The sequence below is a fragment of the Callithrix jacchus genome, chromosome 15, assembly GCF_049354715.1.
Source record: "Callithrix jacchus isolate 240 chromosome 15, calJac240_pri, whole genome shotgun sequence".
NCBI classification, from domain to species: domain Eukaryota; kingdom Metazoa; phylum Chordata; class Mammalia; order Primates; family Cebidae; genus Callithrix; species Callithrix jacchus.
The window spans coordinates 42,516,858-42,530,824 of record NC_133516.1 but is presented as its reverse complement, the minus strand read 5'-3'; the positions used below and the strand labels follow the sequence as shown (position 1 = coordinate 42,530,824).

Sequence of the window (13,967 nt, the reverse complement as noted above, 5' to 3'; positions counted from 1 at the left end):
GGGGTTTTGGCTGTTCAGTGGCCAAACTCCTCTCTGACCACCCCCAGCCAAGTTCTTCTCAGCATTCAGACATCCTTCTCTTCTCTCTTTCTCTGCTGTGCCATTCATCTGCTTTTTTCCTCTTCTCCTTGTCTATTCCTGGAGCCTGGGGTTCAGGATTTATATAGGCACAGGATAAGGGGATGTGGTGTGCCCAAAGGCAACGGTTTGGATGCAAAAACAGAAATGCCTATTCCCACTTAGGGCTGCAGGTCTCCAGGCTTGAGGGTGGGGCCTTTGCCAGGGAACTGCCCTCTTCTATCCAGTATTTCCTTGTCTTGTATCTGTATCACTGGGGAGAGAAATTTTGCTTTAGAGGTCTTATTCTCATTCATTCATTTCACATGTGTTTATTATCTGCATCTGCTTGCTCAGATGAGCAAGACTGCTTGTCCATGACCACACAGCTACATGGTACAGATCCAGAATTTGAACCAATGTCTCAGGGACAGCTCTTCTTCAAATGCATCAGGGTGGCCTGTGACAGCCTATTACGGATTCAGATGCCATCCCTGTGGGTCACAGTGGAGCAGGTCCTTCTGAGACCGTTAGGACTCTGAGCCTGTGCTTGGCACCTGGAGCTGATGGAAAGGGCAGTGATCTAAGACGGCTTGTTCAGGCTGCAGAAAGTGTCTGAGCTTTGACTCCCTGAACTCTTGCTCACTCTTCTGAGGCAGGGATCATTTCGGAGCTTCCTGTGTTTGCTGTGTTCCATTGCTGGGCCAGTCACTCCTCGCTGAACTGTAACACTATCTCATCCACCCTGTTTTCACAGGCTCTATAAGCCATATTACGGACTTTGTTGAAAGAATTATCATGTTCTCACAGCTCTGTGTTTGCAGTAGGCTTAGGACTCTTTTCAGATTTGAGCACTGGCGGTCTTTAATGCGATCTGGTTTTCAACACACATCACATGTTCTCCTCCTCCCTTTCCTCTCCTGGTCTGATTCCTTGCTGCCTTCTGATTATGGTCCGCCTCAGTATGCCGAATCCCACAGCCAAGCCTAACAGGTACTCTGCAATTCTCAAGTTGCCAGAATTGATGGATTTTAATCAGGTGAGTGCAGTTTAGTGCAAATGCCCCTTTAGCCGAGGCTCATAAACTGGGCTGCTCAATATTATGGTCCCAAATATTAGTTCAATGCTCATGACTTACAGAAATGGCTTTCCTTTGGGGTTAGGTTAGGAGAAAATCAATAAAAACCAGCTGGAAATGGAGAAAGGAACTGTGTACTTACATTCCGCTGTGATGTAACCCTGCTCCCACCCCACAATGCCTCATACTTATCTTTTTTGTTTTTTTGCCAGCTTACTTTTCCCTCCACATTTAAGGCGTCACAGAGATATGAAAAGCCACTCTGGTTCCTCCATCTATTAAATAGGAAATGCATATGAACAAATAGAAGAATTGCACCATATAATACAGCTGAAATACAATGTTATCATCATTCCACTCAGAGCATTTCTCAGGATGGTTTATGTCCCAGCAGTTAATGGCTTGCTATTGTTGGTGTACCAACACAATGCTATTAGCAACACAGAATTCTCAGGCTTTCTGTTTAGATTATCTTCATGTAGGCTAGCCTGAATTTAGATATTTGTAAACGGAATTCGAACAGTGGCCTTTCTTCACAATATAAAATTCAGATAAGTGTAACCGGTCATGGCCTAACTCTTGTTTATTAATTAAGGCTTTATAATATGGCACCATTTTTGGAAGTTGCAGCTTATGCAAAGAAGAACACTAATTACATTCTGCATTTTCTATAATAATGGGGCAGTGTTTTGGACAATGCAGTTTATCCAGACAATGCATCCGGCTCATAATGTCGTTTATTAACAAGGAGTCTCTGAATGTTTAATGGGAAAGTGATGCAGCTGTGAAAGGGTGGCATAAATAATATTCCTGGCCAGGCTGGGGCAGTGGCAGTATGTTGCATGCTGTTAACCTCAAGAGATCTTCAAATAGCTTTTATGTACGCCTGCGATATATTTGTTGACCATTGCTGGATACAAAAGAAGTTAAGTGATCTGGGAAAATCTGTTCGGTAATTTTCTTTTCCCATTCTCTTAGCGCTTGCTGAGGCTTTAAAAACAAGGGGGCTTTGCATTTGTATGGACCATTTTTCCTTAGGCTTCTTCAAGAATGGTCACTTTAATATCGTTAGCATTATGGATTTTTTTATAATGATCATGTGTGAGAATCAGCATAGGCTACCATTTTTTCTATAAGGTATTTTTTTCTTATTGAAATAATTAACATACCACAATGTGTATCTTTTAATAATATGCAACCTAGTGGTTTTAGTATATTTACAAAGTTGAGTGGCCATTACCACTATCAATTCCAGAACATTTTCATCACTCTGGAAAGAAACCCCTAGCCATTAGCAGTCACTGTCCTTCCTCTCCTCCTACCTCCTGGTGACTGCTAATCTACTTGCTTTCTCTATGAATTTGCCTATTCTGGACATTGCACATAAATGGAATCGTATGATGTGTATGCCACATTTTGTTTATCCATTCATTGTTATTAACAGCCAAAATTGTTATCCACATTTTGGCTGTTAATAATGATGCAATTATGGACTTTTGTACATTTGTGTGTGTGTGTACTTGTATATGTATTTCCTCAGGGGTATATACCTAGGAGTAGGATTGCTGGGTCACATGGTAACTCTATGTTTAACTTTTTAAGGAACTTTCCGATGCTTTTTGAAGCACCATTTTATAGTCCCACTTGCCAATATGAGACTTCGAATTGCTCCACAGCCTAGAAAATACTTATTATTGTCTATCTTCTTGATCATAGCCATTCTAGTGGGTGTGAAACAGTGTCATTATAGAGTTGATTTGTATTTCCTTCTTGACTAATGATGTTCAATATGTTTTCATGTGCTTATTGGCCATTTATATTTCTTCTTTGTGGGCTACCATTTTAACCTCTATTTTATAAATGAGGTAACAATGGCACTGAGAGGAAACAAGACTTATTAGGGTACCTGCATGAGGTAACAGCCCATCAGTATTGGAACTGAAGTTTTCTTGCTTAGCAATGCAAAAGCATAGACACTGAGTACCTAGTAATGAAATAAGCTATAAGAGAATTCATTTCGTTTTAACTTTTTTATTTGCAAATGTCAGAAACCCAGCTGTAACTGTGGCTTAATGAAAGTAGGGAGATTTTTGCTTGCCTATCTATAAAGTTAAGATCTTTTTGCATCCAGAGTGATTGGATTCAGCTACTCCAAGATGGCAGCAGAAATATGTCTGTATCATCTCTTAGTTCTCTTTCCATTGGGTTGGTGGCACACATAGGCATGGTCTTACTTTGTGGTGGTTAGATGGCCACTAGAAGCTTGAAGCTTTTATCTAACCAGCTCAGAATGCCAACAATATATATATATATTTTTAACTCTTACCTTTCTCAATAGTTTCTTCAGTATGTCTCAAATCTTAGGCTTGAGTAGTGTTGGACTGACTTGAATTAATGATTGGCTCTCGAATCATTCATCAGTGAAATATATTGATTGGTCACTTGCTCATTCTCGGTGGGGAGTGAAGTTAGCTCCATGTACAGCATCTGGAGTGAGAGCTGGAGAAGGGGATTTCCCAGAGGAGAATGAGGATGATGGTACCAGCACAATGAGGAATGCATGCTAGGGCAAGTGAAACTCATAGATGTCCACTGCGCTATGTAGTTTTTTCCGTAGTCCTTGATCATTTATCATTTACTGGTTTCTTGTTGTCTATAAATTTAGAAAAGATACAGAATCTCTGAAAAGTAATTTTTGGTTTCTTACAAGTGAAGGATTAATAAACCAATCCACATTTATTTTCTCCACTACTGAGAGATCATTTGTTTTAATAAATGCAAATAATTTTTCTTACAGTTAAAGGTAATTGGCTTTTCGTTGTAATTCTTGATGCTGGCCATTTTGTGTCTGAGTTGTTCCTAACTGCTTTGGTTCAGAGTTTGAGAAATGAAATATTCCCTTGACTATAACTATAACTAAAATTATAACAATTTATTTATTTAAATCAGCAATCCCTGCGAAGTCATTTACAGTTTGTATATTTCAGTGCTTTACAAGGTACAACAAAAGATTTATTCATCACAGAGTAAATCTTTTTTACAGGATTAAAACATAAGGGGTAAGGTAAGGCTGGCATAGTCATTAAAGTGGAAACATTGTTTCTTCTTGACTGGTCAACTTTAGAGACAACTTTTCCCATTCTACTGGTCTGTCCTCTAAAATATATAGAGATTGAGGCCAGGTGGAGTGGCTCATATCTGTAATCCCAGTACTTTGGGAGGCCAAGGAGGTGAGTGGATTGCTTGAGCTCAGGAATTTGAGATCTTGGTAACATAGCGAGATGCTGGTGGTGCACACCTCTGGTCCTAGCTTCTTGCGGGGCTGAAGTGGGAGGATCTCTTGAGCCTGGGAGGTGGAGATTTCAGTGAGCTGTGTTGGTGCCACTGCACTCCAGCCTGGCCAACAAAGTGAGACCCTGTCTGAAAATAATAAATAAATTAAAATATAGAGAGATTGAGATGCAGCAGCAGTTGTATGTTGTTCTCTAGCTTTTGAACAATAAATTGTATGTGTACTTTCATATGATAGGGCTTTCAGCTCACATGTCAACTCTATTTCTTAATAGAAGTAAATAAGATGGACATAATATATCTAGGATACTATGTTAAAAAGGTTTCTTAGATTGCATGCAGCCTTAGAAGAAAATGTTGTGATCACTGAAAGATGTCTGTCACAGGCCGAGGAGAGTGAAACAATGGCGCTTGTATTGCATGTTTTCTACCCTTGCTTACATCTTGAAAGTCAGTCCCCATGCTGAAAGTTTGCAGGATTGGGACAGTTGCCTTGATACTTCAGACCAAGAGATGGCTTCTTCTTTCATTGTTCAGATAAAGTGTTTTATGTTGCCTGTTCAGCTAAGTGTTTTAATCTTCAAGATTACCTTAGCTATGGAGACTTGACTTAGATTTAATATTTTGATCCAGAAATGCATCAAGTATAGAGTAAAAACTTCTATCCTACCAAGACTAGGCATATAAACTCTTTACTCAAAGTGTACATGTAGTGCCTGCTGGGTGAAAAACATTCTGCTAAGGGAGTGTGAAGGTGGTAGGAGATAGGGTCCTCAGCATTAGAGATTTATAGTCTGGATGTAATTAGAGAAAGAGATAAAGGGCTCACCAATGGACCACAGAGCGTATATATTAAAGCCTAAAGGAATAAAACAGTTCGATAATGAGGAATAAAGGATAGAGTGATCTAGGGAAAATTGTGTGGAGAAGTAGTTTCTTCAGCAAAGTCTAAAAGGAAGTGATGGGTATGGGTTGGCGGAAAGGATGGTTGGTTGAGGTGGGAGGGTAGTGGTGAAAAAGACTAAAAGCTACTGACCAATGAATGACAAAACCCAAATCCATCAGCTCGATCCATTAGCTCACTGGCCTAAAAACCAAACCAAACAAAAATAACACAAATAAAAAACCAGATGTGTGCTACATAGGAATATAGAAATAAAATATATTGGAACAATAAAAGATTTCAAGAAAAAAATAGAAAATGTTAGAAAATCTGGAAGTTTCACATAAAATTCAGGTTTTCTTATTTTTCTGTATTAACTGAAAGATCTCACAACATTCTGCCTGAACACCTAGTTGACAAGAAATGGCTGAGTGAGTAGCAATTGCCACTGTACGCGAGTGGTTTGCCACAGTCCTCACTCCGAGGACCCTCCCCACACTGAGGTCAAAAGCTAATTGCTCTCTGGCAACCTGCTTTGCTGTTGAGACTATTTATAAAAACTTGTCCAGCAAAGTTTGAAAAATGAAAAATATATTTTCAAAAGTCTTTGTTAAAAAAAAGATAGGGATGAGGTTGGATGGGGAAATAGTGCATTTAATCTGCAATCAGGCCAGGCATGGTGGCTCACGCCTGTAATCCCAGCACTTTGGGAGGCTGAGGCAAGCAGATCACCTTATGTCAGGAGTTTGAAACCAGCTTGGCCAACATGGCAAAACCACATCTCTACTGAAAATACAAAAGAAATTAGCCAATGGTGGTGGTTTGCATCTGTAGTCCCAGCTACTCTGGAGGCTGAGGCAGGAGAATCACTTGAACCCGGGAGGTGGAGATTGCAGTGAGCCGAGATTGCACTACTACACTCCTACCTGGGCTACAGAGCAAGACTCTGTTGAAAAGAAAACAAAAAACAAAAAAACACGGCTTTGCAGACACTGCTGCTCCCAGGAGCCCAGTACTATCAGCCATGGTCAGTCCTACTGTGTGCTTCCACATCGCTGTCAACGGCAAGCCCTTGGGTTGTGTCTCCTTCAAGCCGTTTGCCGACAAGCTTCCAAAGACAGCAGAAAACTTTCGGGCTCTGAGCACTGGAGAGAAGGGACTTCGTTATAAGGGTTTCTGCTTTCACAGAATTATTCCAGAGTTCACATGCCATAATGGCACTGGTGGCAGGTCCATCTATGGGGAGAAATTTGATGATGAGAACTTCATCCCAAAGCATACAGGCATCTTGCCTATAGCAAATGCTGGATCCAACATAAATGGCTCCCAGTTTTTCATCTGCACTGCCAAGACTGAATGGTTGGATGGAGAGCATGTGGTCTTTGGCTTGGTGAAAGAAGGCATGAATATTATGGAGGCCATGGAGCACTTTGGGACCAGGAATGGCAAGATCAGCAAGAAGACCACCATTGCTGACTGTGGACAACTCTAAAAAGTTTGACTTGTGCTTTATCTTAACCACCAGACAATTCCTTCTAAAGCTCAGGAGAGCACCCTTCCACCCCACTTGCTCACAGTATCTTACCATCTTTGTGTTCGCTCTGCAGTTCCCTTTGGGTTCCATGTTTTCGTTGTTCCCTAGCTGGATTGCAGAGTTACGTTTATGATTGTGAAATAAAAACTAAATAACAACAAAAAATGCCATCAAGTGTAATTGTTACAGTAGGCAGCTAGTCAGATACGAGTTGGGGCAGTAGAGGGACACCCCCATCTCACCAGGAATGTCAGGCAACCATCAGGTGATGGTCAGGCAGTTGTTAAGATGGTTCACTCAAATAATAATTGGTTGCAGCTGGTGCCAGGGAATGACAGTCTACCAATAGATAGAAAAAAACCCTGAAACTGGTGATCAGCCACTTCCCAATAAGATCTCAGGAGGTGGGTAGGTGGGATCTGGCATGTGCACTAAGAGGCAAAATGGAGGAGTTTAACTGGCGTATGACCTTATAGGTACACTTGACAGGTAAGGGAAGAATGCCTCAAGTGAGTATGCATACAACTGCAGTAAACACACTGTGCATGCGGCCCCTCTCAAGTGTATCAGGCCACCCAGCATGTAGACAGCCCACCCCTAGGGAAGAATCAGGAGAGAAGGGAGGCAAGACCCTGGAAGTATGCCAATGTATGAAATCCCAAGTCAAAAGGTCAAACTGTGCACTTGATCTCTCAAGTCACCTGCTTGGCCCCCTTCCAAGTATACTTTACTTTCTTTCATTCCAGCTCTAGAACTTTCTAGTAAACTTTCTCTCCTGCTCTAAAACTTGCTTTAGTGTCTCCTTCTGCCTTATGCCCCTCAGTGGAGTTCTTTTCTTCTGAAGTGGCAAGAATTGAGGTTGCTGCAGACTCGTACAGATTCACTGCTGGTAACATTCTTTGGTGTCTCATGACTCGGATATGTTCAACCAGTAACATACTGCTGTCTTATTTTTATTTTTTCATTATTATTATTATTATTATTATTTTTGAGGCAGAGTCTCACTCTGTTGTCCAGGCTGGAGTGCAGTGGTGCGACCCTGGCTCACTGCAACCTCCGCCTCCTGGGTTCAAGTGATTCTCCTGACTCAACCTCCCAAGTAGCTGGGATTACAGGTGCATGCCACCACACCTGGCTAATTTATTTTTAAACTTTTATTAGAGGTGGGATTTCACTGTGTTAGCCTGGTTGGTCTCAATCTCCTGACCTCATGATCCACCTGCCTCGGCCTCCCAAAGTGTTAGGATGTAGGTGTGAGTGACTACACCTGGCCTGTCTTATTTTTCTTAACATTAGACATTCATTTATTTACAGTACCTCCCAGTACAATAGGCATTTGAACTTGCATTTTTTCTAGGATTGGCAAAAAGTGCCAGGTAGGTAAAGGCAGTAGGGTAATAGCAATAGGGTGGTGGCAGTGGCAATAGGGTGGTGGCATCAGCAGTGGCTCCAGAGGCTGCAGTCCAGGTCCTGGCCTCAGCTCCAGACCCACTGTAGTGACACTTGCTAAGTGGCTGCTGCTCCAGACCACTCTCCTGGCCACAGTCTTGGGCTGTTTCATCAGCATCCATGTGCGTTCTGAGGAGTGCATAAGTGAGTCACCTCAGGCACCAAGATGGGCCTCCTCTTAGAAGGTGGCTGAGGGTGGCTTCCTGGACATCAACGTGGAGATGACAGGACCTGATAATAAGGGGATTTATAAAGGAGACCAAGAATCCAGTGGGAAATACACATTTGCTGCTCCCATAGATGGAACACATAAATTTTATTTTAGTAAGTGAGTGTCCACCATGACTCCAAAGATAGTGATATTCACCACTGCTTTTGGGGAGGCTCCAAAAGGATAAGACGTGGAAACAGAAGCTCACTAGGACAAGCTAGTAGAAATGATCAATGAGCTGGCTGTGGCCTTGACAGCTGTACGGCATGGAGAGGAATATGAAAAAGTCTGGGAGAGGATGCGCAGAGCCCACTGACAACACAAACACCCAGTGGTCCTTTGGTCCTTCTTTGAAGCTCTTGTTCTAATTACCATGACATTGGGACATATCAACTACCTGAAGAGACTTTTTTTGAAGTCTGGAGGGTATTTTTTTATTTTTGAGACAGAGTCTCTCTCTGTCACCAGGCTAGAGTGCGGTGGGGTGATCTCGGCTCACTGCAATCTCTCCCTCCCATGTTCAAGCGATTCTCCTGCCTCAGCCTCCTGAGTAGCTGGGATTATAGGCATGTGCCACCACACCCAGATAATTTTTGTATTTTTGGTAGAGATGGGGTTTTGCCATGTTGGCCAGGAGGGTCTTGATCTCCTGACCACATGATTTTAAAAGCCTGTTTCTGATAATTCCAAACTCATAACTTACTATTTACCAAACACCTTGGTCATAATGTCATATGTCATTAATTTCTATGTTTTTATTTTCTGAACTATACAGTCACAGTTTATGTTTCTTTGTGATTAATAGATATTGGAAGAAAACACCTAATAAGGGAAGTTGTAGTGAAAATTTGACAATTGATTGGCATGATTTCTTAACTGAATGCCACCTTCATTATATAGGTCCTTCCAGAAATTAAATGCTGGAACTGAAATATAGGAATACAGTTTTTTTAAAGCATCTCTTTTTCCTTTTGTTTTGATAATAAAATGCAGTTCATTCAGGAAATCAGCACAAAGCGTGATAGTACTTTACTGAAATGACTGCATTCTGTGGATTCCCTCATTCTGTTGGAATAGTCATTAAAGATTCATTTTGTCGAGTCCTTATGAGAAACAGTAGTGTGAATCTTGACATTTGCTATGCATGCTCATGGCAGAGCTCTCTGGCTTGGGCGTATGCTGCCGGCCGGGCACTTTCATACTTTGTTTTCATGTTTTGCTTTAAAGGTGAGACTTGCCCCAGTACATGTTTGTCCCCATACATTTCACATTGAACCTCAGGACACAGTCGCCTCCACTTAAATTGATGACACAGCATCCTATAACCATTTTTTGTTTTTTTGCGTAACTTTCTAAGAAGTCTCGGTTAAAACCAATTCTCTGGTTGTCCCACTGAAAGGTGGCTCTTTTTCTTTCCACACTGGCACATCCACTTTCTCCACTCTTGGCATCTAGGAAGTATGCATTCACTTAATTTAAAAAATCTGGATTTCTGAAGCCAAAGGGTTAAAGCCTCTTAAATTTCATTTTGTTTTGATCTGTGGCCTTTGGGCCACTGTTCAACTAGGGCACTGAACATCAGTGTCAGCACGAGGGTTTTTGTTTTTTGTTTCTCTTGAGTCTTTCTTTGTTGACATACGTGAATTTTGTTTTGTATAAAATGAAATAACTTTCTCTTGTTCTCTGGTGGTGGGTTTTAAATTAAAGGAGCTTCTGGTTTTGATGTGGGGATGATCCAGGATGATGTTATGACTAATGGATATTAGTTACTTGTACATTTTTGCAGATCTTTGCAAGGGGAAAACTACAAGTAATGAGTTTCATATAACTAATTTAAATTTGTTACAGGTTTTCATATTTAGGATAAACAATTTTTCAACCTTGGGTGAGAACACTTTTGACAGTTTATTGATAAGGTGACTGTTTCACCTTAGGACAACTGTTGCATGCAGTGTGTGTGTGTGTGTGTGTGTGTGTGTGAAAAAACACTTCAAAATTTATTTACAAGTTGTAAATTTTAAATTGGATGTGTATCTACTATGCCCCAGGTTCAGTAAATAAACAATTCTTTTAAACAACAAAGCAAAACAATATAAACAAACTGCAAGGTAGAATTTAGTGAGAAGAGTGGGGAAGGTAGAAAATTTCAGTCTGGCTGGAATAGAAACCATTGTTTTTATCTCATTTTACCTGCAAAGACTTGAGGGAAAGGCTTAAATGGTAAACTGAAGAATTTAGTTTTGACCTGTCTGAAAGGGTGGGTATTGAGGGTCAGTAGTATTACTAACAGAAAGGTTAATGAGCATTAAAAGAAAGGAGTTAATGTGAATCTGCCAGAAATGAAGTAACCAGACTAGTCTTCCTTTTGACAGGGTTATTGGAGTAGAAGATAAAGTCCAGTTTGAGAAAGAGTGTATTTCAGCAATGTATATGTATCTAATGGTATTTTTGTGGTCGAGACTGAGAAATGTGACAGTTGATAGCGCACCCGTGAATTCAGGGCTGGTAGAAGAATTTTTACATTATACATAGCATTTTAAAGGTTTGACACAATGTTTAAGCTGTGTTATGAAAAATGAAATACACGTTTCTCTTCCTATTTGGTTATGGACATACTATCCTCCTTTTAAATTACTGTTTAATGAAGCAAATTATTTGATCCAGGTTTTCATTGATAAAATACTTTGGATAATATTCTAGTAATAGGGCAAACACTCTTTGATCTCTTGGATGCGTTTTATTTTCTAGAGTCACGTAGTAAGTTATCTTTGCTTTCCTATAATGGAGCTGCTGCCTCATTCACATTTTATATTGATATAGTTTTCTGACCATACAGAGTCTACCACAGCATCACAGTCGAGTCACTATCTGCTTCTATTACTGTTAGCTGGATTAGTCTTATCATAATTCTGTCTTTGCCATAGCTGCTTTGGCTTCCCTATCTCTTTCTTGTTTATCTCAGTTAAAATATATAAAAGTGTATTAACATTTCGATACACTGAATTCTCTGGAGGGCTGTGCCCTATATTACATTTTAGTTTTCTTACTATAGGGAAGGAGTGGAGGGACTTGGAACATTCCTGATACTGAGCTTTTATTATATTGTGGGCTTCCCTTCAGCACTTTAAGGATCCATCTTTCTCAGTATGGGTAGAAGTGGGGAAACTGAAAGGGAAATTGTTTTCTGCATTCTCTATAATAGTTTTTATTTAAGAATGATAAGGCAATACTTACCAAGCCCAGACCGGTTCCACAACAGACAGTACTGAAAATCCCAGTGGAAATGCAGTGATGTTTCCATGTTGAGAGGAAATAAACTTCAAAATGTTATTTGGTGTATAAAGTTATTATAAATATATTGAAGAGAGCTTTGCCTAGTGTGAAAAAGACTCAACTTGGAATTGAGTTAGCCATGCTTAACCCTTATGTGTCTGTTTGCTTCTATTCTGAAACTGTATGGAGACATAATGAAGAGGACACAGACTACATGGTTCAAGGTCTCTACCTCTTAAGCAGGTCAATTAACATTTTGCACCTCCTTTTCCTCTTATATAAAATAGAAATAATAATAGTACTTACTTCATACACCTTGGATTAAATAAATTAGTTGCCATCTTTCAGGAGCTTAGAGGGCTATATAACTCAATACATGTCAGCGATTTATTACTGTGTTTATCATGAAGGACTCAGCCAGTATAGTGAAAGAGAATTAGATTTGACTGACTTTTCTGCCATGAAGTTATTTGAACCTGGGAAAACCAACTGCTTTCTGTTGTCTACATTTTCTCCATTGAAAACTGACCAGACTCACCCCACTACATGGCTGGGAAGCACTCCCAAGCTCAAGTTGCTCTATAGTTTTAGTCTTTTCAAAGTCATTTTTACTTGGATTTTGCCCTATAGGCAAACACAGAAAGGGTAGTTTTGAAAACTGATGCCATCTATTATATTATTGTTTAACGAATTCCTAGTTTTCAGATTGGAAGTAATTGACTTCGTATCTCCATTTCTAATCTGGTTCTAATTGATTTACTCCATCAATCATCTAGTCACTAATACAATTTTTGGAGTGTGGACAAAACCCTTTCAGCTATCAAATAAATCTTACTGAGATCCTGAGTGGTAAGATTTCCTACCCTTTGTTGAGTTAGAAGGGGAGACTAACCCTTTGTTGTCAGCAACTTAATCAGAACTGGGAATATCATCTACCAGTGCTAGATTTTGGCTTATTTTTGCATATTTTGCATATGTGCTTAGCTACTATTTGTTGGAAATTGCTATCCAACATTACTTGGCCCCCACTTCTCAGTGCCATTCCTCCCCTCAATTTTTTAAATTCACTTTTCCTGCTTGTTTTATGACCAAAGGAAAGTTGTTTTGCATCAGTGTGCCTTAATATCATCATCTGTAAAATGGAGATGACGATTCTACATGTCTCATGGTGTTGGAAGGAAGATGATATAAGTTAAAGTGTGTGTATAGTGCTTATAAGTTAATGAATGTTAAATGCAAGTGCAGTGCCTGGCACATACTAAGTACTAAATAGCTGCTAGTTACTATTATTATTATTAACAGTTGTAGCACCAGTGGTATTAATGGTGGTACTGCTTCCCGATGTAGCAAAACACTAAGCGTATTCCTAAAACAGAAGAAAAGAAAACCAATTGCAAAGTTTCTATAAATGCTCTCAGGCAGTTGTTATATGCATAGATTCTGTGTTTTGGTACTTGTTACCTTAATTTGTATAGACAAATTACCTGAAACTATTTCTGGGCATGATTCAAAAGATGCCTTAAAAGAATAAAGTTGGACCCCGTACCTCACACTGTATACAAAAATTACCTTAAAGTATCAAAGGCCTAAATGGAAAAGCTAAAACTATAACATTATTAGACAAAAACACAGACAGAAATCTTCATGACCTTGTGTTAGGCCATAGTTTCTTAGCTATGATGCCAAAAACACAGTAATGCAAGAAAAAAAATAGATTGGACATCCTAAAAATTACAACTTTTATGCTTTAAAGGACATCATTGAGAGAATAAAAATAACCCAGAAATTAGAAGAAATGATTTGCAAATTATATATCTGAGAAGAAACTTGGATATAGAATATGAATAAACAAAGAATTCTTACAAATTAATAATAAAAAGACAAATAGCCCAGTTAAAATGAGGCAAATAGGTCTGAATAGACATTTCTCCAAAGAAGATATGCAAATGGCTAATAAGCCCATGGAAAGATGCTTACCATCATTAGCCATCAGGGAAGTGCAAATCAAAACCATAATGAGGTACTACATCACACCCACTAAGAGGACTGTTTGCAAAAGACAGATGAGGTTGGGCGAGGTGGTTCACACCTAAAATCCCAGCACTTTGTGAGGCTGAAGTGGGTGAGGCCAGGATTTCGAGGCCAGCCTGGTCAACATGGTGAAACCCCATCTCTACTAAAAATACAAAAA

At 39.8% G+C, this 13,967-nt stretch overlaps 1 protein-coding gene and 2 pseudogenes across 18 annotated transcripts in view; all 3 read left to right on the top strand.

Annotated features, from left to right (window-relative positions):
• The window catches only part of FHIT (fragile histidine triad diadenosine triphosphatase), a 1,534,178-nt gene that overhangs the window by 480,577 nt on the left and 1,039,634 nt on the right, over nt 1–13,967 (top strand). The window lies entirely within an intron of this gene.
• LOC144579550 (peptidyl-prolyl cis-trans isomerase A pseudogene) overlaps nt 1–13,967 on the top strand; it is a 40,934-nt pseudogene extending 26,967 nt beyond the window's left edge. The window contains exon 1 of the transcript XR_013527410.1: nt 1–13,967. This exon is cut by the window's left edge and continues 26,967 nt beyond it. The product of XR_013527410.1 is annotated as a peptidyl-prolyl cis-trans isomerase A pseudogene (transcript).
• On the top strand, nt 7,389–13,967 carry LOC103788287 (transmembrane emp24 domain-containing protein 2 pseudogene; annotated as a pseudogene). The gene is made up of 2 exons (XR_013527763.1): nt 7,389–7,481; nt 8,271–13,967. The product of XR_013527763.1 is annotated as a transmembrane emp24 domain-containing protein 2 pseudogene (transcript).